A 24578-nucleotide genomic window follows, 5' to 3' on the forward strand; every position below is an offset into this window, starting at 1 on the left:
AGTCTTCAATTCATGTGGATAAATACCAAGGAGTGTAACTGCTGGATTGTTGGATTCACTATTTTTAGTTCTTGTGATTTCAGTGAAGTTGGGTCTGTTTACAGTTGGTTTTTCATGTGTATTGATGTCCAGGAAGGGAATGGAGTACTCGTTGGCCAGAATATTTAGGTTTGTGTGACAGTTTTATCATTGTAAATTAGTAAACCTGTATTCTAGTATCTACTTCAGAAGCATGCCTTAGAATTTGCTAGGCTGAGGCCACCCAGGGTCTTATCGCCCTGGCAGGTAGAAAGCAGAAGCCTGGACCTTACACTGCTGGGGTGACTGGTGAGGGAGGCCTGCCCAGCCCCCACTCCTGTCTGCTCCCCAAGATGTGCTTGGAGCACTGCTGTACTTGCTACACTCGCCCGTCTTTAATGGGCTGGCTCCTGGGTAGCAGCTCGCCAGAAAGCAGGTGGTCCTCACGAGGGTCTCCGCTAATCACCACGGGGTGCTGGCAGTGCCCTTCCCACCTGGCAGCTGGAGATGTGACTTCTTCTCTGTAATGAGCAGGAGTGGCCTTGTTTGTGGGTTCTTGGTAATGTCCATCACCTCAACTCATTCCGGTAGCTTTTATGATTAATAATATTATCTGTATTTCTTATGTAAAGGCCTTTGATAAAAAGTATATTAGGACATACATTTGTGTGTGCTAGCACGCGTCTGGTTCTTTTTGTCTGTTGTCTTGGCAAGTATGAAGGTAACAAATATGTATTGGGCTCTGTCTTAGGGTCCTGACACGGAGCTCCTAAAACCCATTTAATTTCCAGAGTGTAGCCATGCTAGGCACCTCTTTTGTTCTAATATTAGATCTTTGACCCCATTTCGACCCAAGAGCTTCTAAGGCCCTTGGCATCGCCAGACTGGTAAGTCTTTTTGAATGCTGATAGTGCCTGGGGGGGCTGGGGACCCCGGAGAGCCTCAGGCTGGGGCTGGTCACGAGAAAGACCACACCTTGTGAAGAGGTTGGAACTTGCAGCCCCACTCCGGTCCTCTGGGGCGGGCAGAGGGTTGGAGGTGGAGTTAATAATCAGTCGTGCCTCCATGATGACGTCTCCGTGGAAAAGCCTAACCTGTGGGGTTTGGAGACCCTCCAGACTGGTGAGCGCACCCACACGCCCAGAGAGAGGTACGCCCCTGACGCCGCAGACAGACTCTTGCCTTCCCTAGCTCGTGATGTCGCTGTTCCTCTGCGTCCTTTATTACACCCTTCATGACAGACCAGTCAGCGGGTTTCCCCGAGTTCTGGGAGCCGTCCCGGCGAGTTCTCCAGCCTGAGGACGGAACGGGGGTCCCGGGTTTGCAGGCCGGCGCTGAGCAGCACAGGTAACACGCTGGGACTGGCGGTGGGGCCGCCCTGCGGGGCCGAGCCCTTCACCCGTGGGTCTGCGCTGACCCCCGGCAGTGGGTGTCCGAATCGGGTTAAACTGCACGTCACTTAGCTTGGTGTCGGGAGTGTTGTGGGACTGGAGGGGGAAGCAGTTCTCCCTGCAGTTAAGTCACCCGTGTTCTCTGGGCTTCAGTTTTCGGCTTTAAAATGTCGACCCTGCTTCTCCGTGCTTGCTCCGCAGGTTCTCTGGGGAAGCGGGTGATGTTCAGTCGCTTTCTGCACGCGGGCGGACCTCTGCGGACCCCCCCGCCCGCGCGCCCGCCTGCCGGCCTCCGGGCAGCGCGCTCCGCTGCAGCTGCGCGGGGCGCTGTGAGGGTCCGGGGTCGGGTGGCGCGGTCTCACGGAGGCGGGCACGCGCCCTCGCAGGCCGGCGTTCCCCGCCCCCACCCCGCTCCCCCGACCTCCTCCTCCCTGGCCCTGCTCCCGTGTCTCTCCCTGCGCCGCTCCCCGCAGCCTTGCCTAGCCGTCCTGTCTGAGCTGCTTCCATCGATCATAACACTTTTAAGTCTATGAATTTCTCTCAGAATGGAGCTTTTAGCTGCATTCGTCAACTTTTGATGTGTAGTGTTTTCATTATCATTCTGTTCAAAATATTTTCTAATTTACACTGTGCTTTCTGTTTTGATGCGGTGTTGCTTAATTTCTAAACATAGGATTTTCTAATGAACGTTTTGTTACTGACTTCCAGCTGAGGTCCACTGTGTGAGAACCTGCTCTGTAACTTCACTTTTTAAATTTTTATTTATTTCTGATTGTGGTAAAATACACATAGCATAAAATTTACATTTTTAAGTGTACAGCTCATTGGCATTAGGTACAATCATATTGTTGTGCAGCCATCATCATCATCATCATCTCCACAACCCTTTTTAGCTGCCCAAACTGAAACTTCATAGTCGTTAAACAGCAGTGTCCCACTCTTCCCTCCCCCAGCCCCGGGCAGCCACCGTTCTACTCTGTCTCCGTGAATCTGACTCCTCTAAGGACCTCATGTTGGTGGACTCACACAGGACTTGTCTTTTTGGGACTGGATTATCTCACTTAGCATCATATCCTCAAGGTTCATTTGTGCTGTAGCACGTCAGCATTTCCTTCCTTTTTAAGGCTGAATAATATTCTGTTGTATGTTTATACCACACCAAAATACTTAGGAATTAACCAAGGAGGTAAAAGACTTGTACAGTGAAAACTATAAAACACTGCTGAAAGAAATCAGACACAAATAGATATCCTATGTTCATGGATTTGAAAGTTAATATTGTTAAAATGCCAGTACTGCCCAAAGCAATCTACAGATTCAGTGGCAATCCCCATCAAAATCCCAGCCACAGTTTTTCCACTTTTTTGTGTATATACAATGTATTTTTATTGAAGTATATTCACTTGACAATGTGTCAATTTCTAGCATACAGCACAGTGCTTCAGTCATACATGAACATACATATATTCATTTTCATGTTCTTTTTCACCGTATGTTACTACAAGATACTGAATATAGATCCCTGTCCTACACAGTATGAACTTGTTTATTTTATATACAGTAGTTAGTATTTGCCAATCTCGAACTCTCAATTTATCCCTTCCCACCCCATTTCCCCTCAGTAACCATGAGTCTGTTTTGTATGTCTTTGAGTCTGCTTCTGTTTCGTAAGTAAGTTTGTGGTTTTTTGTTTGTTTAGATTCCACATATAAATGATGTCTGTGGTATTTTTCTTAATATTTGTGACTTGCTTAACTTAGAATGACAATCTCCAGGTCCATCCATGTTGCTGCAAATGGCATTATTTTATTTTTTATGGCTGGGTAGTATTCCATTGTATAAATATACCACAGTTTCTTTATCCACTCATCTGTGGATGGACATTTAGGTTGCTTCCATGTCTTGGCTATTGTAAATAGTGCTGCTGTGAACATTGGGGTGTATGTGTCTTTTCAAATTTAAGTTCCCTCTGGATATATGCCCAGGAGTGGGACTGCTGGATCATATAGTAAGTCTTTTTTTTTTTTTTACAGACTGTCTTTTAATTAGGACATTTAGTCTATTTTTGTTTTATTTAATTGTTGAAAATTTGGGTTTATGTCTACCATCTTATACTTTTTATTTATCTTTATGCTTTTCTTTCTCTTCATTGGATTGACTGGTTTAAAATTTTTCTTCTCTATTAATTTGGTAGTTAATACATTTTTTATTACTTAGTGGTTACCCTAGAGATTAAAACATGCATCTTTGACTTATAAAAGTCCAATAAAAAATTAGTAACTCTTCCTGTACTCATGCAAAGATCTTAGAACACTTGAACATTAATTCCACTTACCTGCTTCCTAATTCATATGCTAGATATTTTAATCTATGTATTTTAAACCTGAAAAGCTGATACTATTACTTTATATTGTCAATATTAATTTCTTTTCTTTTTTTATTTGGTAGCGGGGATGATTAGGTTTATTTATTCATTCTCAGAGGAGGTACTGGGGATTGCACCCAGGACCGCATGCATGCTAAGCATGCACTCCACCACTGAGCTATATACCTCCCCCCAGTATTAACTTAGATTTACTATATATTTACCATTTTGTTGCCCTTTACTCTCCTCTGTATCCTTAGGCTTCCATCTGGGATAATTTTCTTTCTTGAAGATCACCCCTGTCAATTATTTATTTGTTGAAATTGCTTTTATGTTGCCTTCTTTTGGGTGTGTGGAATTGTGTTTAACGTCTGTGCTCTCTGCAGGCAGTGAGCTCCATCCTGAGAGGTGTGCTGTGTTGCAGACCCAGTGTTTAGCACAGAAGCACACACAGTAGGTGCTGCCTTCTTTTTTTCTTTTCCAGCTATAAAATTGTTATGTATAAAACATAAAATTTGCCATTTTAACCAATTTTCCATTAAAATTTAAAAATTGTAGAATACATGTAACAAAAAAAATTATCATTTTAACCTTTCTTTTTTTCTTTATTGAAGTATAGTTGACTTACCACATATTAGTTTCAAATGTACAACTTTATAGTGATTCAATATTTTTATAGATTACACATCATTTTAACCTTTTTGAAATAGACTTTACTTTTTAGAATAGTTTTAGGTTCATAGCACAATTGAATGGAAGGTGCAGAGGTTTCCCATGTACCTCCTGCCCCCACACGTGCATAACCTCCCCCATTACAGTGTCCCCCACCAGAGTGGTACGTTTGTTGCAGCTGATGAACCTCAACTGATAACATCATTACCACTCAAAGTCCATAGTTTACATTAGATGACACCAAAAGCAAAAGCAACAAAAACAAAAATAAACAAACGAGACTACATTTAACTAAAAGCTTCTGCACAGGAAAGGAAACCATCAACAAAATGAAAAGGCAACCTACTGAGTGGGAGGAAATATTTGCAAATCATATATTTTGCAATATATGAAGAACTCATACAACTCAACAGCAGAAAACAAACAATTAAAAATTGGGCAGAGGAGCTTAACAGATATTTTTTTCAAAGAAGACATACAGATGGCCAACAGGTACATGAAAAGATGCTCAACATCACTAATCATCAGGGAAATGCAAATTAAAACCACAAAGAGATAGATGTCACCTCATACCCGTTAAGAGTGGCTAGTATCAAAAAGACAGGAGATAACAAATGCTGGTGAGGTTGTGGAGAAAAGGGAACCCTGTGCACTGTTGATGGGAGTGTAAATTGGTGCAACCACCATGGGAACAAGTATGTAAATCAAAAAATTAAAACTAGAACTACCAGATGATCCAGCAGTTCCACTGCTGGGTATTTATCCAGAGAAAACAAAACACTAAATAAAAAAAAAAGTACCCCCATGTTCATTGTAGCATTATTTACAGTAGCCAAGACGTGGAAGCAACCTTGGTGTCCACTGAGGAATGAGTGGATCCATTAGAGTTCACGCTTGGTGTTGTGTGTCCTACAGATTTGGGCAAATTTATAATGACATGTATCATACAGAGTAAGTTCACTGCCCTAAAAAAGCTCTGTGTCCCACCTATTCATCTCTCCTTCCCCTCCAAACATTTTAACGTTTAAAAATATTTAATTGTGGTAGAATATACATAATGTAAAGTGTACCACCTTAACCATTTTTAATTGTATGGTTAAATAGTGACTACATACCTCAAATAGGTAGAATCCAGTAGCGTTTGTACTTTTGGGATGCCGTATTTCATTTAGCATCATGTCTTCAAGGTTCATCCATGTGGCCTGGGTCAGAGGTCCATTCCTTTTTATAGCTGAATGCTGTTCCATCCTATGTATATTGCACTTTGTTTATTCATCAGTTGATGGACATTTGCGTTATTTCTACCTTTGGCTATTGTGAATAATGCTTCACTGAACATTGGCATACAAGTATGTGTTTGGGTCCCTTTTTCAGTGCTTTTGTTTGTATACCTACATGTAGAATTGTTGAGTCATATCATATCGTAATTCTATGTTTAGCTTTTTGTTTGAGTTTTGGGACTGCCAAACTGTTTTCCACAGGGGCAACACCATGTTACATTCCCACCAGTGATGTATGAGGGTTCCATTTTCTCCACACTCTCACCAACACTTGTTGCTGTCCATTGTTTTGATCATAGCCATCCTATTAAGTGTGAAGTTGTTGTATCTCATTGTGGTTTCTTTTTTCTTATCTTTTTTTTTTTTTAATGGAGATACTGGGGATTGATCCCTGGACCTTGTGCATGCTTAGCACGTGCTCTACCACTGAGCCATATCCTCCCCCTCATGGTGGTTTTGATTTGTATTTCCCTGATGATTAGTGATATTGAGTATCTTTGCAAGTGCTTACTACGCCATTTGTACATCTTTGGAGAAATGTCTGTGTTAATCCTGTGTTCATTTTTCAGTTGGGTCGTCTTTTTGTGTTGATATTTTTATTGAAGTATGGTCAGTTTACAATGTTGTGTCAATTTCTCATGTACACCATAATGCTTCAGTCATACATGAACATATATATATATTCATTTTCATATTTTTCACAAGTTACTATTAGATATTGAATATAGTTCCCTGTGCTGTACAGTATAAACTTGTTGTTTATATATGGTAGTTAATATCTGCAAATCTCAAACTCCCAATTTATCCCTTCCCTTCCTCTTCCTGCCTTGGTAACCATAAGTTTGTTTTCTATGTCTGTGAGTCTGTTTCTCTTTTGTAAGTTCATTTGCCTTTTTTTTAGATTCCACATGTGGGTATTTTTCTTTCTCTTTCTGGCTTACTTCACTTAGAATGACATTCTCCAGGTCCATCCATGTTGCTGCAAGTGGCATTATTTTGTTCTTTTTAATGGCAGAGTAGTATTCCATTGTGTAAATATACCACAGCTTCTTTGTCCAGTCATCTATCGATGGACATTTAGGTTGCTTCTATCTCAGCTATTGTATATAGTGCTACTATGAACATTGAGGTACATGTATCTTTTCACATTAGAGTTCCCTTTGGATATATACCCAGAAGTGGGATTGCTGGATCATATGGTAAGTCTATTTTTAGTGTTTTGAGGACTCTACATACTGTTTTGCATAATGGCTGCACCAGTTTACATTCCCACCAGCATTGTAGGAGGGTTCCCTTTTCTCCACACCCTCTCCAGCATTTATTGTTTGTGGATTTTTGAATGATGGCCGTTCTGACTGGTGTGAGGTGATGTCTCATGGTAGTTTTGATTTGCATTTCTATGATAATAATGATATTGAGCATTTTTTCATGTGCCTATTGGCCATTTGTATGTCTTCACTGTAAAATTGTTTCTTTAGGTATTCTGCCCATTTTGGGGTTGGGTTATTTGTGGTTTTTTTCTTATTAAATTGTATGAGCTGTTTACATATTCTGGAAATTAAGCCCTTGTCAGTCTGATCTTTTGCAAATATTTTCTCCCATTCAGTAGGTTGTCTTTTTGTTGTGCTTATGGTTTCTTTTTGCTGTGCAAAAGCTTATAAGTTTAATTGGGTCCCCTTTGTTTATTTTTGCTTTTATTTCTGTTTCCTGGGTAGACTGCCCTAGAAGAACATTGCTAAGATTTATGTCAGATAATGTTTTGCCTATGTTTTCTTTAAGCGGTTTATACTATCTTGTGTTACATATGTTTTTAAGCCATTTTGAATTTATTTTTGTGAATGGTGTGAGGGAGTATTCCAACTTCATTGATTTACATGCAGCTGTCCAGTTTTCCCAACACCATTTGCTGAAGAGACTCTCTACTCCATTGTATGTTCTTGCCTTCTTTGTCAAAGATTAATTGACCAAAAGTTTGTGGGTTTATTTCTGGGCTCTCTGTTTTGTTCCATTGATCCATATGTTTGTTTTTGTACCAATGCCATGCTGTTTTGATTACTGTAGCTTTGTAGTGTTGTCTGAAGTCAGGGAGGGTTATTCCTCCAGCTTCATTCTTTTTCTTCAGTAATGCTTTGGCAATTCTTGGTCTTTTGTGATTTCATATAAAATTTGAGATTATTCTAGTTTTGCAAAAAATGTCCTGGGTAATTTGGTAGGGATCACATGAAATCTGTAGATTGCTTTTAGTAGTATGGCCATTGTAACAGTATTAATTCTTCCAATCCAAGAATATGGGATATCTTTCAATTTCTTTAAGTCATCTTTAATTTCCTTAATCAATATTTTGTAGTTCTCCACATACAAGTCTTTCACTTCCTTGATCAGATTTATTCCTAAGTATTTTATTTTTTTGGATGCAATTTTAAAAGGGATTGTTTCTTTTTTTTAAGTGTTTTTTCAGCTTTATTGAGATATAATTGACATATAACGTGGTGTACAACATGATGATTTGACATATGTATATATTATGAAATTATTACCACAATAAAGTTAGTTAACAGATTCATTGCCACACATAGGTACAATTTGGTGTGTGGTGAGAACTTTTGAGATTTACTCCCTTAGCAAATTTCAAGTATATAATACAGTGTTGTTAACTATAATCATCATGCTATACATTACATTCCCAGAATTGATTCATCTTATAACTTGAAGTTTGGGGATTGTTTCTTTACTTTCCTTTTCTAATATTTCATTGTTAGTGTAAAGAAATGCTATTGATTTCTATATGTTAATCTTGTATCCTGCTACCTTGCTGAATTCTTTTATTAGCTCTAGTAGTTTTTGTGTGGAGCCTTCAGGGTTTTCTGTATATAGTATCATGTCATCTGCATATAATGATAATTTTACCTCTTCTTTTCCAGTCTGGACCCCTTTTATTTCTTTGTCTTGTCTAATTGTTATGGTTAAGACTTCCAATAGTCTATTGAAATAGAAGTGATGAGAGTGGGCATCCTTGTCTTGTTCCAGATTTTAGTGGGAAAGTTTTCAGCTTTTCACTGTTGAGTATTATGTGGCTGTAGGTTTGTCATAAATAGCTTTTATTTTGTTGATATGTTCCCTGTATACCCACTTTGATTAGAGTTTTTGTCATAAATGGGTGTTGAATTTTATCAAATGATTTTTCGGCATCTATTGAGGTGGTCATGTGATTTTTTTCCTTTTGTTGATGTGGTGTATTACATTAATTGATTTGCATATGTTGAACCATCCTTGTGTCCCTGGGATGAACCCAACTTGATCATGGTGTATGATCTTTTTTCTGTGTTGCTGGATTCTGTTTGCTAATATTTTGTTTGAGGATTTTTGCATCTATGTTCATCAGCGATATTGGCCTATAGCTTTCTTTTTTGGTAGCATCTTTGGCTTTGGTGTCAGGGTGATGGTGGCTTCATAGAATGAGTTTGGGAATATTCCATCCTCTTCCGTCTTTTGAAGCAGTTTGAGAAGAATTGGCATGAGCTCTTCTTTGTCTGTTTGATAGAACTCCCCAGTGAAGCCATCTGGTCCTGGACTTTTGTTTTCAGGGAAGCTTTCTATTGCTGATTCTGTTTCGCTTCCAGTGAGTGGTCTGTTCAAGTGATCTATTTTTTCTTGATTCAGTTTTGGTGGACTGTATGTTTCTAGAAACATGCCAATTTCTTCTAAGTCATCCAGTTTATTGCCGTGTAATTGTTTATAGTATTCTCTTATGATATTTTTGTATTTCTGTGATGTTGGTTGTAATCTCTCCATTTTCGTTTCTTACTTTGTTTATTTGTGTCCTCTATTTTCTTGGTGAGCCTGGCTAGAGGTTTGTCAATTTTGTTTACTCTTTCAGAAAACCAGCTCTTGGTTTGATTGATTTTTTTCTATTTTTTTTTAATCTCTATTTTATTTGTTGCCTCCCTGATCTTTATTATTTCTTTCTTTCTGCTGACTTTAGGTTTTGCTTGTTATTCTTTTCAAAATTCTTTTAGGTGGTTGTTTATATTTGAGATTGCTCTTTTTTGAGGAAGGCCTGTATCACTATGAACTTCCCTCTCAGGACTGCTTTTGCTGCATCCCATAGATTTTGTGTGGTTGTATTTTCATTGTCGTTTGTCTCAAGGTATTTTTAAATTTCTTTGATTTCATTGATGACCCATTGGTTTTTTAGGAGCATGTTGTTTAGTCTCCATGCTGCCATTTTTTTCTAATTTGTTTTACTGTGGCTGATGTATAATTTCATGCCATTGTGGTCAGAGAAGATGCTTGAAATAATTTCATTCCTCTTAAATTTTTTGAAGCTTCTTTTGTGCCTGAGTATGTGGTCTGTCCTAGAGAATGTTTCATGAGAACTTGAAGAGAATGTATATTCTGTTTTGGGGGGATGTAAAGTCCTAAAAATATCAGCGAAGTCCAACTGTTCTATTGTGTCATTTAGTATCTCTGTTGCCTTACTGATTTTCTGTCTGGAAGACCTGTCCAATGATGTTAATGGTGTGCTAAAAAGTCTCCTACTATTATTGTATTCCCATCAATCTCTCCCTTTATGTCTGTTAGTATTTGCTTTAAATACTCAGGTGCTCCTATATTGGGTACATATGTTAATGAGTATAATATCTTCATCTTGTATTGCTCCTTTGATCATATATAATGTCCTTCTTTATCTTTCTTTATGGCCTCATTTTAAAGTCTATTTTGTCTGATATGAGTATTGCTACTCCCACTTTCTTGTCATTTCCATTTGCCTGAAACATCTTTCTCCATCCTATCACTTTCAGTCTATGTGTCCTTCACTCTAAAGTCAGTCTCTGGTAGGCAGCATATTGTAGGCTTTTGTTTTATTATCCAATCTGCCACTCTGTGTCTTTTGGTTGGAGCATTTAGTCCATTTACATTTATAGTAATTATTGATGTGTTTATTGCCATTTTGAACCTAGTTTTCCAGTTGATTTGGTATTACTTATTTGTTCCTTTCTTTTCCTTTTTGTTTTTCTTTTCGTGGTTTGATCATTTTCTTTTGTATTAGCTTGGTTTCTTTTTGTATTTTGTGACTATTGTATGCTTTTGATTTGTGGTTACCCTGTTTTTCAAATATATTAACCCCTTACTATATCTATTTAGTTTAGACTGTTATGTAGGCTGAAACACATCCTAAAAAGAATGAAGAGGGAAAAAAAAGAAAAGAAAAAGTATATTTTCTTGCTCCCCTCTCCCACCTTCTATGATTTTGATATTCTTTATTTTTGTTTCTTTCTTTATTTACATCTTCATGTTTATTCTCTTGCAACTCATAGTAGTCATTGCATTTCCAGTTATGGTTTTCTCATTTCTATTGCTTCCTGCTTCTTTTCTGTTTAGACCTTTCAATATTCCTTTTAGGATAGGTTTAGTATTGCTGAATTCTTTGTTTTTGCTTGTCTATGAAAGTATCTCTCCTTATACTCTAAAGAATAGTCTTGCTGGATAGAGTATCCTAGGTTGCAGCTTTTTCTCATTCAGGACTTTGAATATATCTTGCCACGCCCTTCTGGCCAGCCGTGTTTGTGTAGAGAAATCAGCTGAAAGTCTAATGGGGGTTCCTTTGTAACTAAGTCTTTGTTTTTCTCTTGCTGCCTTTAGAATCCTTTCTCTAACTTTGACCATCTTAATTATAATATGTCTTGGTATAGGTCTGTTTGGGTTCTTCTTGTTTGGGACCCTCTGTGCCTCCTGTACTTGGATATCAGTTTCCTTCTTAGGCTTGGAAAATTTTCAGTCATGATTTCTTCAAAAACCTTTTCAATACCCTTTTCTCTTTCTTCTCTGTCTGGTATCCCTATTATACTTTTGTTGGCACACTTTGTATTATCCCATAGGTCCCTTATATTGTTTTCATTGGTTTTTACTTGCTTTTCTGTCTGCTATTCTGATTGGGTGACTTCTGTTATCCTGTCTTCTAAGTCACTTATATGTTCCTCTGCATTATCTAGTCTGCTTTTGTCTGCCTTTAGCTTGGCTCTCAATTCAGCAATTGAGTTTTCTGTTTTTAATTGACTATTTATAGTTTCAATTTCCTTTTTAAAGTATTCTCTGTCTCTATTCATATTCTCTTATTTCCTTCAGTGCATTGATCATTCCCTTTTTGAAGTCATGATCTAGTAGACTGTTGAGCTCTATCATTGTTTATTCTTTCAGGGGATTTCTCTTTTTCTTTTAATTGGGAGTGGTTTCTTTGCTTCATTTTGCTTATATTTCTCTGGCTCTGTGGATTTAGGAGTGTCAGTTATTTACTGTGGTCTTGAAGGGCTGTTTTATTTTTTGTTTGTTTTTATTTAAGGTGGGAGTGTTCCTGTGTGGACAGTGTACATCTAATAGTTTTGTTGCAATGGCTGTTCTTAGTGTGGACAGTTGCCACATCTTTCTTCCTTGAGTGTTGACTGTTATCCCTTTGATTGGGGGTGTGGTTGGTGTTGTGATCAGAGGCTGCCCTGAGTGCTGTTGAGCATGGCCTCCTTTTTTGTTCTGTAGTTGTCACAGCCTTGCCAGGGCCTGGTCTGCTCCCTTGTTGCAGGAATAGAGGCTTCTAGACCCATTTCTGAGCTGTGGTGTGGGATAGGCAGGTCTGGAGTGCTTCAGCTGGGAAGAGCAGGCAGGAGGTGTCTACAGGGAAGTGCCCCCTGTGGTGCTGTCACTTAGTGGGCTTATAAAGCACTCTTTGTTGATGCTGCCCTTGTCCCTGCCGTAGCTGTGGGGCTGTCAGCCACCTGCTGTGATGTCCCCCAGGTTCTGAGCCCCGGAACCACCAGTGCAGATCCACCAACATCAAGAGCTAAGACCCACTGTAGTGAGCGTCCAGTCACACACCAGAATCCGTGGTGAACCGCAGGGTCAGCGCAGACCCAAGCCCCGCCTCCACATGTGGTATAGAAGGCTGGCCTATTGTAAATACCTGTACTCGCCCCGAGTCAGAACTCTGCTCACTGCCCGTCCCTCCCAGAGGCTCAGGTCCACAAAGGGCCCAGAGACAGCATATCTGCCCCCTCTGCCTGGGGGTGTAAACAGATCCTGTGAAGTTGCAGGGCTGCTGGGTGGGATTCAGCTTTCAGCCCCACCTCCATGCAGCAGGGATGGCTATGACCGAGCCCCACCTCTCTTCTCGTGAGAACACACCGGCAGTGGAGCCGAGTGGAGACAGGCTATGGCTCGGCTGTGTTGTGGCCCTCCCCACCATTCATACCAGCAGTGGTGCTTTTTTATGGGGGTCCCATGCTGTTCTGTTCTGCACACACCCCCAGCCAGAGCTCACATTGCCCTCCAGTCCCGAGGCTGCCTCCATGCCATTGGCCCCAGGCTCCTCACTGATCTCCCGCAGCCCTTCTCGGCTCACATCTAGGACCAGGGATCCATGGACCCTCTGTGTCAGTTTCCTTTAGTTTTGTCAAGCAGCTGCCACTTTCTCGTTCAAGACATGGAAGCTCCACTTCTGTCCCCGCTGACCTCCCAGCTAGAGATGGGGTGGCCCAGCGTGAGGATGCCTTTCTTCCTATGCTGCTCCCTCACTGCAGGACCAGTCCTGCACCAATTTTTTCTTTTTTCTTTTTTTCTTACTGGATTTTGTGAGAATCCTGTATTTTGAAGCAAGAGACACTCTGCCAGAGTTCAGTAGGAGTTCTGATTTAGTGGGTATGTAGATGTCATCTTTGGTGTATTTGTGGGAGAGGGCGAGCTGTGAGTCTCTCCACTCTGCCATCTTGGCTCAACACCTCTCATCTTTTTGTGTTGAGTTTTAAGAGTTTGTAAGTCCTTATGAGATTTGTGATTTGCAGATATTTTGTCCCATTCCATAAGTTGTCTTTTCTCATTTTCATGTACAAAAGTGTCTAAATTTTATGAAGTCCAATATATCTGTTTCTCCTTTTGTTACTTGTGCTTTTGGTGCCATATCTGAGAATCCATTGCCAAACCCATGGTCATGAGAATTGACCTCTAAGTTGTCTTCTAAGAGTTTTAAGGTTTTAGCTCTCATATTTAGGTTGTAGACTTATGTTATTTTTTTATCTGTGATGTGAGGTAGATGTCCAAATTCATTCTTTTGTATGTAGATATCTAGTCATGTCTGCACCATTAGTTGAAGAGACTGTCACTTCCCCTTTGAGTGGACTTGGCACTCTTGTCAAAAATCAGCTGACTATGTGTGGATTTATTTCTGGACTCTCAGCTCTGTTCCTTTGGTCTAATCCTTCGGCCAGCACCACACTTTTTTTTATTACAGTAGCCTTGTAGCAAGTTTTGAAATTAGAAAGTGTGAGCCCTCTGACCATGTTCTTTTTCAAGACTGGTTTGGCTACTCAGGGCCCTTTGCTTGCCTTCACTTTTTTGAAGGATATCTTCACCAATTATAGTGTTCCAGATTACCAGTGTGTTTTTTTTTTTTCTTCAATATTTGAATATATCATTTATTTATCTTCTGGCTTTTGCTATTTCTGTGGAGAAGTCTGCTATATCAGATTCTCCTTTGAGGGTAATCTGTTCCCTCTCCCTCATCCCCAGGGCTTTTTCCCTTTGTTATGTGGCAACTGCTGTGGGTTTTTGGTTGTTGCTTTTCTTTTGTCTTTTTCTTTCTTTTTTTTTTTTCTTTTTTTTGCATTTGTACTGTTTGTTCTTAGAGCTTCTTAAATTTGTGGTTCAATGGCATTCGTTAGTTTTGTAATAATCTCCGTCACTATTACTTCAAAGATTTCTCCTTCCACAGTCTCTCCTGCTCTTTTTTGGGGGGCTGCAGTTATATATACTTATGTCTCTTATGTGCTAGTCTGTTTTTCATCACTTGTTACTGTGCTTTGTTCTGTACATATTTTTTTCTGGTCTAACTTTTAAATTGTGTATAATCTATGATAAAACTCTATCCATTGAATTATAATCTGAATTACTGAATTTTTCAGTTCAGAATTCCCATTTAGGATTTTTAAAAAAGTTTAAAAATTTCCTGCTGCAATTCTCACAGTCATCTTTTAGTTTCCTAAAAATATTAAACATAGTTAAAACTCCGTCATGCAGATGTCTGGTGAATCTGTTTTTGTTGGCTGTTGTTCTTGGTTTTCAGTCACACAGTCTTGTCTTTTTCTATGCTTGGTTGTGTGTGCTTGAGTGCCAGGTATTGATTATGAAGAATTATAGCTGAGCTTTGCAATGGTCATATCTTCCTCCTGAGAGGACAGCGGTAACTCTGGCAGGGGGAATTCCAGATCACTGTAAACAAATCTGGGAATGAGATTATTTGAAGTAGGCCTTTGGTCCCTGCAAGGTCTAGTCTGTTTAGAGTTGGTTCCTTATTACTCATAGGATGAAGATGTGTCAAGCCCCTGTACAAAACCGAGTTGCCTGCAACCTTCCCCTTCCTGGGGAGGCTGTGCTGTTTAATATTGATCCTGTAGCCCCTCAGATTTGTCCAAAGCTCTATTAAGCTTTTAAATTTCTTAACCTTTTCTACCAGAATCAGCAGATGCCTCATGGAGAAAAAGTTGCTCTAAATGCTTTGTTCCCAACTCTGAGCTCCATGTCTGCACTCAGATATTGGCCATGTAATTCTTCATTGCCTTGGTAGCGCTCTGGTTCTTTCAGAGAAATATATTGTATGTATACATATTTTTAAATTGTGTTAAGTTATACATAACTTGCGATTTAATCACTTTTAAGTGTGTAATTCAGTGATATTAAGTACAGTAACATTGTTATGCAGCTGTCACCACCATCCATCTCTAGAACTCTCTTCTTTTTGCAAAACTGAAACTCGATACTCATTAAATGATCATTCCCCAGCCTCCCCTTCCTTCAGCTCCTGGCAACACCCTTCCACTTTCTGTCTCTATGGATTTGAGTACTGTAAGTATTTCCTGTGAGTGGACTCATGTATTGTTTGTTCCCGTGTGTCTGGCTTATTTCCCTTAGGGTAATATCTTCAAGGTTCATCCATGTTGTAGCAGGTGTCAGAATTTCATTCCTTTTTAAGACTGAATAATAGTCCATTGTATGGAGATATACCACATTTTGTTTATCCATTGATCCATCAGTGGGCACTTTGTTCATCCATTCATCTTTTTGGCTATAATGAATAATAATGCTGCTACAAACCGGAGTATACTAACATCTGTTTGAGTCCTTGCTGTCAGTTCTTTGGTGTATATGCTCAGAAATAAAATTTGTAAATCATATGGTAACTCTATGTTTAGCTTTTTGAGGCCCCACCGTACTGTTTTGCATAGCGGCTGCACCATCTAACATTCCCACCAGCAGTGCCCGAGAGCTCTAGTTTCGCCACATACTTGCCAATGCTACTTATTCTTTTGTGTTGTTTTGTTTTTTGACATCAGTCATCCTAATTGGTGTAAAATGAGTTTTTAAAATAGTTTATCTAGATTTTCTAGTTCTCAGCAGGAGGGTAGATCACAAGTGAATGTCTTTGTCTTACTCTTGTACCCAGCACAGTGCTAGATACACAGTGGGTACTTAGTAAATGTGGGCGGAAGAGAGGAGAGAAGGTAAAGAAAATGCTCTGAGGACTGGAAGGTGGTTTGCAGATGTAAGACACGAGTTACAGATGGCGTGGTATGATGTGTGAGTCCTGGCTTCTGGAGTTAGAATGACCTGGCTTTGAAGATGTGTGACTCTGGCTGTTCTTTTATCTGTATTGAATAAGAATACTAATTGCATACAGAACTTTATCTTATGAATAGCAAATTGCTAGACTAGGACTCAAAAAAGTGTGTGTGTGTCCAGGAGCTGTTAAAAAGAGGATAACAAGAATGCCTCCCTCATAGAGATGAAATTAATGTCTGTTTTAAGGATAACATGAAATTCTGCAAAGAAAAGTTCCTGGCATTCAGGAAGTGCTCAGTACATTTTAGCTGCTGCTGTTCCCTGCAGTTGTGTTATTGGTTGGCTTTTGGAACCAGACATGCTGTTGCATTTGCTGACTGAAGTCCTGGGTCTCAAGTTAACTTGTTTTTCAGAGACATTTCTTCCCCGCCCCCACTGGTGTTGGTGTGATATAGTTTCCATGCCAACTGGATTTGCTTGTAGGAAAGTGGAGCGTCTCCTGTGCCATAATTTATTGCTCATTTGGTTTTTCTTGTTCTGCCAGGACACTGATTAGGAGTGGAATGGGACAATCCTGAGAGGAAAGCATGATGGAAGCCACGAAGGGACTGTGTATTTTAAATGCAGGTAATTTTCCCTTATGAATTGTATGGTTACTTAGGATAATATTTAATAGTTGAATAAATGAGGAGGGGGGAGAAGCAATGTTTGGCTCTTGGGATAGTCACAATGTAGAATTTGGTGTGTTCTTTAAAAAGACGCTTCTATTAGTGGAATTTCTTCCTTGTTTTTAAAACTCTTGAGTCGTAACCTTACAGGTGGCATTGCTTTCTTTGTCCTTCTTTGTGTTTTTGTTTTGTGACAGTTTTTTCTGTTGGATGTAAACATTTCTCATTGATTCATTAACAATTTATCCTTTAAGTGAGTACTAGAGAAGAGAAATGGCCTAGGTAACCAATAAGAAGCGGTTGATTAAGCAAAATACAGAACATCCGTAGTAGAGTGGCAGGCGGCAACGGGAAAAAGCCCTTGTCATGGAAAGAATCATACTCGTACTGCACAGCTACTGGTATTTCTAACTGCTTGTTTTCAGAGAAACTGCACGAAGCTCTGAAAAGCGTGGTGGAGAATTTCAGGCAGAGTCTATCTTTTAGATTTTTGCTGTTTGTTTTTTTCAGGTTTCAGTTTCTCATAAGAATTTTTTAGTAGTAAGCTTATTATTCTGTATATATATTACAGTGAACACAGTTCTGGCCTAGAAATCGAGGCCTCTAACGTTGCTTTTAACAGTTTTTACGACCCTAAACAAGATGAAATTTACTAACCTCTAAGATGACGGTCAGAATTAGTAACAAAGTATGTGTTCTGGTCCACTCTCCTGTGACTTTAGGATTGGCACATTCCTAGAGGCCAGCTGTAATGACAGTGGCCCGGGGCCAGCTCCGAATCTGCCATGAGTTCATGAAGGGTGGAGGGAGCAGTCCCTGTGTAGAGAGAGATGGTGGAAGTAGAAATTTCTTAGCTTGGCCTGGTGGTCCCTTATCTGCCTGGACCGCAACCTCCCAGATCTTCCAGTGCAGGAGCGTCCCCTGCGGAGCATGCCCCAGCACCTGCCACGTGGCCTGTGGTCACACTGTCCTTAGTGGTCTCTGGATGTGATGATGTTTTCCGTCTTGGTTACTCTGAGTCGGAAAATCCAGACTTGGGTCAGTCCTGACAGACCCAGGGTTTGCCCTGAAGTGCTGATGGGCACAGACTTAGCGTCTGGGTTCTTCCCTTTGGAGTAAACATTTCCTCTTCTAGTGTAGTCATGCCTGAGCATTCACATGTGGGAATAAATATTCTCTTATTATAGATTTCTTTTATCTCAGTGAAATGGGCACTTTGTTGACTTTGGAATCCTATATGGGTGGGTAATTCCATCGCAGGTTATAAAGGGGGCATTGGTTCTGACATGGAGAACCCTCGTCTGGACTGAAGGACTCACCCTGTGCTTTGTGGTTGTCAGTGCTTGTGTTGGTATTAATTAGAGCAAGGCCTCAACTAGTAAAGACTACGCCAGTATCTCAGGGTCTCTAAATCAGAAAGAACAGATCATACCATGCGCACTTGTTGTCAAACTAGCTCAGATCTCCTCCTAATGCGTCATAGACACGTCTTCCCTTTTAAGAAATTCATTGGAGTCTTCTTTTGTATTTTTCAAATTTTCCTTGGAAAGTCATAATGGCAAGATGTTTTACCGCAGTAAACATTTTTCAGTGTTTAGATGCTGTTTTCATGAAGGAAAAGCAACAACAAGTTGTCAGGTCATAAATTTTCACCACTGATACGTGTGAAATAGGTAAAGGCAAGATGGTGATATTCCCACTGTAAATGAGGGGAAAAGTCAGAAGCTGGCGTGTTTACAGTGGAGCTAGGACCCGCGTGTCTTCAGAAGCACGTGTTAACACCCCGCGGCTGGCAGCGCCTTACACGTGGTCTAACGAGGTGGTTACACGGTGTGGCACATACATCTCATGAATCTTGGCTTGCTGTCCTGTGCATTCTAAGCAGGACATCAGGGTAGACTGAGGGGAATGTTTGAGCTCCCTCTCGCAACTCCCCAGCATCTCAGGGGGCTGGGGTGACTCCCTGCTGCTCCAGGACAGAACTGTGGGGCAGACGGTGGTCTTCTGGGCCTGGCTCATGGCATACATTCTTCTCTGTGTATTTTTCCCCAACCAGTCCAGCTCAGCTTGATCACATGAGACTCCAGTTTAGATAGCATAACATTTGCAAGAGTGTAACCTAGGTTTTAACAGTGACCTTAAAGAATTGTTAAGGCTTTCACCCAGAGAATAAACATTTTTACTTTCAGCGTTTCTGTATTTTGCCACAGTCGTTCCTTATTCTGACCCTTTGAGATGACAATGACAGGTACAGATGACCAAGCAGGTTATGAGTATAGCTTGAAAAACTGGAGTTGAGCTCAACTCCTGTCTGGGAATGGACTCCGCTTCAGTGCAGGTCTCTAAAAATGGGGTGAATCTTTTTCTTAGTTGGTGTAACATGGTGAGAAGAGGATCAGGGAGTGGACCACACACCTCGGAAGGCCCCCCTAAACATGGGTGTTGATAATTTCACATCACTCTTTGGTTTTAATCTGAACTCATATAACCTAAGGTAACTGTGGCCATCTCCTGAGCTAATATTACCTATAATCAATATTTGTGACACTCCTAATTTACAGTAGTAATGTTCAGGTTTATCCAAAATTGATGGCTGTGAACCCATCATCAGTGTTTCTCGCAGGCGCTTCTATTTCCGTCTCATGTCTTTTTGGCGAGTTGAGAGGTTCGGTGAAGGCGATGAACCTTGAAGTTCTCTCTGCCTTGTTCCTAGAGTTCCAGTGTTTTCCTTTCAACCTAAACTAAAGCGTATACTGTAAATAGAGTTGTGTGGTCAGTTTTTCACCCTCAGCTTTTATTTAAAATGTCCTCTTTTGAAATAATTACATGATTTCTCTTTTCTGGTGAGCAAGAAATCTTAAAATCTTTTCTTTGACACCAGTGAGTGGAATTTAACTTGAGTCCCTGGCATCAGAGGGGACACACTGTTCCAGACCATGGCCACCATACGGGAGGGCTTGAAAAAGGGAAGCCCCAGTTACTTACCTGTGTGTGTCGTGGGACTGTTGCAAAGTGTTTGGAGGTTCTTGAATGAGCATTAATGGGTCAGTATAAAATATCCCCTGGGATGGCATAAAGTGTTAGAAGAATTGAAAAAAAAATCAGTATCATACGTGTGCTGAGAGGATACAGACAGGGCGTAGCTCCATCAAAATGAAGAGAGAGACTCCGTTTTGGGACGCTGCCCGTGAATCAGGGCAGAGGAGAAATCGTGTCATTCAGAAGCAGTGTCCAAAAAGCTGCTCCTCTGCTGGGCTGCTTTTTTCTGTTTGGAAAACAAGTTCCCCAGGTTAGTTCTTTAGACATGACAGAGACGTACGTTCAATGAGAGTGAGTCTCTCTCCTCCCGTGGTGGACAGTCGTTATGCAAGCTTGCAGAAAAGACTGCCAGTGCCTGTAGCAAACAGTGCAGCTAGGACGAGGGTGTGCCAGAAACTCCCCAGTGGGCCAGTCTTTCCCAGCCTCCAGTACCTACACATGAGCCCCAATCAGCAGGATGCTCACTAGGGGAGTTTGGAATCTGTTGAGGACCCTTTCTCTTTGAGTAAGTGTTGTCAGATTCAGCAAATAGAAATACAAGATGCACAGTGAAATTTGGACTTCGGATAAGCAGTAAGTCATCTTTTACTATAAGTGTGGGGAATGCGTGGTACATATCTGTACTGAAAAATGGTGGTTTATGTGGGATCCAGATTTACTTGGGCATCCTAAACTTTATTTGACAGCTTTGTTGGGCAGATTGAATCTTGATTACAGGACCTGCTGAGAGTCTTCCATTTCTGCCAGGGCCGTGGTCAGGACGTTACTTTTGTGGGCTGCCTCAGTAACTGGGGGGCGGAAGGAGGCGGGAACTTGAACAAGTTTAACGCTTACAAGAGAAGAAGTCTTGGGCTCTCTTCCTCCCACCTCCAGTTTTTTTTCTCTTCAGACAGGATTCAGGATTTCAGGTTTGGCTGCAACGTGTTGATAGAAACCTAGGATCTGTGGTGTCCCTGTGAATTACTAGTTTACCTCTGGAGATGTGTTGTTGTTGACGGGCACGCCCTCAGCCAGTTTCCTTATTTGCTGGGCTCTTTTGTTTTCTGAGCAACCTGCCAGCAGTGTTCCAGAGGAGACAGAGCTTCGATGTTTTCCTTTGATCTGTAAAGGGCGCAGCGCCTGCTTTGCAGCCTCTGAGCACCACTGCTCACTCCTTTCATCTGCCTGCAGCCAAGCTAAATGGGAATAAAGGTCTCTCCTGGCATTGTTCATTGTCACTGTTAAGAGTGTGGGTTTAGTACAGAAGTGAAAACCATGGTATTTGTTTTAAATTGTTGTTTTCTCATTTATTATAAATGTGCTGGTTTTAAAATTTGTGTCTATTTTTTTTAATTTAAATCACATAATATTTGAAAGGTAGATTTTCCTGTTTCTATTTCCACCCCCTCTCCATGTTACTCCTTTAAGGAAAGCTAATACTATGTCATAGACTTCATAATTTCATTTCACTACAATTTCAAATTTCACTGTTCCATTAACCAAAACCTATTTCATAAACGAGAGACTCTAGGAATAGTCAGATGCAAAACTCATTTGTTGGTATACATTTAGATAGATGGAGGTACATGAATTAATGTTCTAAATTGTCTGGAATTATTTTTCCAACACCTAACAGCATACTTTGGGATTTAGTTCCACCATGTACAAGTGTAGTCTTCACATTTGTAATAGTCAGTTGTCAGTAAACACAAGATCTGATTGTGTGCTGTCGGAATGGAGAGTTAAATGAGGTGACCTGACAGTGACCTTTGTAATTTACTTCATTAAAAGCACCTTTGTTTAAACTGTGACGTGTTATGTCCCACGTCACAGCTGTGTAAGTGTTTTGTGGTCACAGTGCTGCCATGGCTGTGCTTCCTTTTTTCGTGTATTGACACGTAGGATCTCGTTCTGTGCTCATGGGAGGGCAGAAGTACCACCACATTGTCTTCAGACCCCTGCTTGTGTGTTTCAGGGTCCACGTCAGATTCTTCTTCTCTGTGGAATATGCACTAGATCAGGACTTTTTTTGTGCTACGTGTCCTTTTGGGAGGCACAAAATAATATTTTTAAAAGCGGGAAAAAATACATTGTGTTACCGAGGAATATTTGGTCATGTTGAAGTAATAAAAATATTTTAAAATTATGATATGGTTATATATATATTTTTGTACTAAGTAACATTAGATAATAAGATCTACCAACAGATCTAATAGCTACTAGAATTTGAGGTAGTGATGAAAATAAATATATTTTTTAAGATCTCTGCAAGGACTGTAAAGCGATACAGAAGTGTCTGATTTCTGTTGGTGACAAAGTACGGCAGATACTGCTGTGGTGTGTTGCCTGGATTTACAATTACAGGGGGTCCTGAATTTTAACTAGAGGTTGTTGAAAATAACACATTTCCCCACCTATTTCAGTTAGCTATTTTTTAATTTAATTTAATTTTTATTGAAGTCTAGTCAGTTTACAGGCAGTGTCAGTTTCTGGTGCACAGCATCATGTTTCAGTCATACATACATATACATACATTCCTTTTCATATCCTTTTTCATTATAGGTTACTACAGGGTATTGACTAGAGTTCCCCGTGCTGTACACCAGTTAGCTGTTGACGCATGACAGACCATCCTCAAACCCGAGGCTGCAGACAGCTGTTTTACTGCTCTGACTCCGTGTCTCAGGGATTTGGGCAGATCTTAGTGGAGACAGTAGTCTCTGTTCCAGCGGTGCTGACCAGAGGATCCCAGATGGCCTTGCACGATGGGGCTTGGTGTTGGTTGGTGGGGGTGGGAGACCTTGGGTCTCCTCTGCATGGGGTCAGCCTCTCTCTCTCCCGTGGCCTTTCACCGTAGCCTAGAGCTTTACACAGTGCCTGGTTTCTCGGAGGGTGAAAATGGAGACTTCAAGGCCTGCCAAGGCCAGTAAGAGCAGGTCGCTGGGCGAGTTCAGACTCAAGAGGAGGGAAACAGACAAGCAGCAAAATGCCCAAGGGCGTGTGGGCTGGGAGTGGTCGTGGAGACAGCCCACCACCGCTCACCTGCTGCTCACAGTAACTCAGCTGCCTCCCCTTGCAAAGTTCGCTGACCTGTCTGCCCCAGGCTTTTCCCCTTTTGACAGTGGCTCGAGGTCCAGGGCATCACTGTCTGAATTAGTTCCAGAGGCTCCTGGGTCCAGTTCTCCTGGTTCAGATGCTGCGCCTGGACCCAGAGCTCTGGGAAGTACAAGGTAACTGCCCTCCAGGTGCCTGCGGGGCAAGGTCCAGAGAGAGAGGGGGCACTGAGCTCAGCATGCTCTTGTCTGGAGGAGTTTCACTGGGCAGGGGACAGGCGAACAGGGACAGTCACTGAAGGGAGAGGAAGGGTGGGAAGGGGAGGTGTTTTCAGATGGGAGGAAGTACCAAACTTGTGTGCTGCTGAAAGGAGCCCCGTGATGCAGGAAATTCAGTTCTGTGCTGCAGCTGAAGCAGGTTCTGAGTCTGGGTAGTGCCTTGTGCTGTCAGAGGCTCACTGGCTGCTGGAAGCTGCCTAGAAAGTACTTCGTTTTACCTCTAGGAAAGGCTCTGTTTTAATAAACACAATTGTGTCACTCAGCTAAGGAGATTAAATATAGCTAGCCTCATTTTTCAGGAGTTCAAGAGGATCTACCTAAGCAATGCTCTAGTCCAGGACGGACTTCTGAAGCTTAACCTGAAAGGCAGCCAGGCGCCTGGCAAGCTTACTGGAACCAACCCCAGATGTCTGTTCACTGGGTGGGACTGGGCTGGGGCCCACGAATCTGCTGTTGGAAGCAATGTGCCAGAGGTTCTGATGCAGGGGCCTCGTGTCCCACCTTAGGAAACTCTGACCACGTGACCCGGTTTCGGCCGGGGGTCCTGGGGTCACTGGACAGTCTGCACAACCAAGACCAGGAGTCTTGGATTCCTGGCTGCTAGTGCACCATCATTTCCCGCGTTTCTGTCTTGGCCTCCAGACCCAAATCACTGTGTCTCTGTAAATTAAACACAGCCCTTAAATAAAAACCTTAGCTACCCCGTACATTCCCAAGACGGGAGGAGGGGGCAGGATAAGGGTGGGCGCAGCACGGGCTCTGCAGCTCAGCAGACCTGACTCCGTCACTTAGCTGTGTGACCTCAGGCAGCGGAGGTGCCAGGTGCCGTCCTCAGCCTGTTTCCTCATCTGTAAAGCCCTCTCAAAGATGTTATTTATAGGGTTAAATACGCCGTGCTGTGCAAGCCACCACTGTGTCACCTGGCATAGGCTGTGTGTCCTTTACCTACAGTTAGTGTATCTAATACACTTTAAAAAATAAATCCACACATTTTGAAATACTGGGCCCAGAGGCCATATTCTCTAAACTTGAGCATTGGCCCCCACACGTGTTCAGGTGGGCTCCTGTAGTAAGTAGGTACGCCACGAACGATGACATAATTGCAGATAGGAGCTCTGTGCAAGTTTGCTAAGAGAAAATATGGTTCTGAGGACCTCCGAGCCACTTCTTACCTGTGGCATCACATCTAACTTTTTGAGATGACAAGTTCTTTCCACAATCTGGTCATCTCTCTA

General features: G+C 41.4%; 1 long non-coding RNA gene across 2 annotated transcripts; it reads left to right on the plus strand.

The window, feature by feature from the left end:
• Positions 1 to 961: 961 nt before the first annotated feature.
• Positions 962 to 24345, plus strand: LOC105064736 (uncharacterized). 2 transcript variants are annotated; one of them, XR_012503193.1, is made up of 4 exons: positions 962 to 1365; positions 16870 to 16952; positions 22574 to 23241; positions 23643 to 24345. It is a non-coding gene; the product is annotated as an uncharacterized LOC105064736 (long non-coding RNA). The 2 variants fall into 2 exon arrangements; XR_012503192.1 differs by having other exon boundaries at positions 971 to 1365; positions 22574 to 24345.
• Positions 24346 to 24578: the final 233 nt, after the last annotated feature.

This window comes from Camelus bactrianus, chromosome 29, assembly GCF_048773025.1.
Source record: "Camelus bactrianus isolate YW-2024 breed Bactrian camel chromosome 29, ASM4877302v1, whole genome shotgun sequence".
Taxonomy (NCBI): domain Eukaryota; kingdom Metazoa; phylum Chordata; class Mammalia; order Artiodactyla; family Camelidae; genus Camelus; species Camelus bactrianus.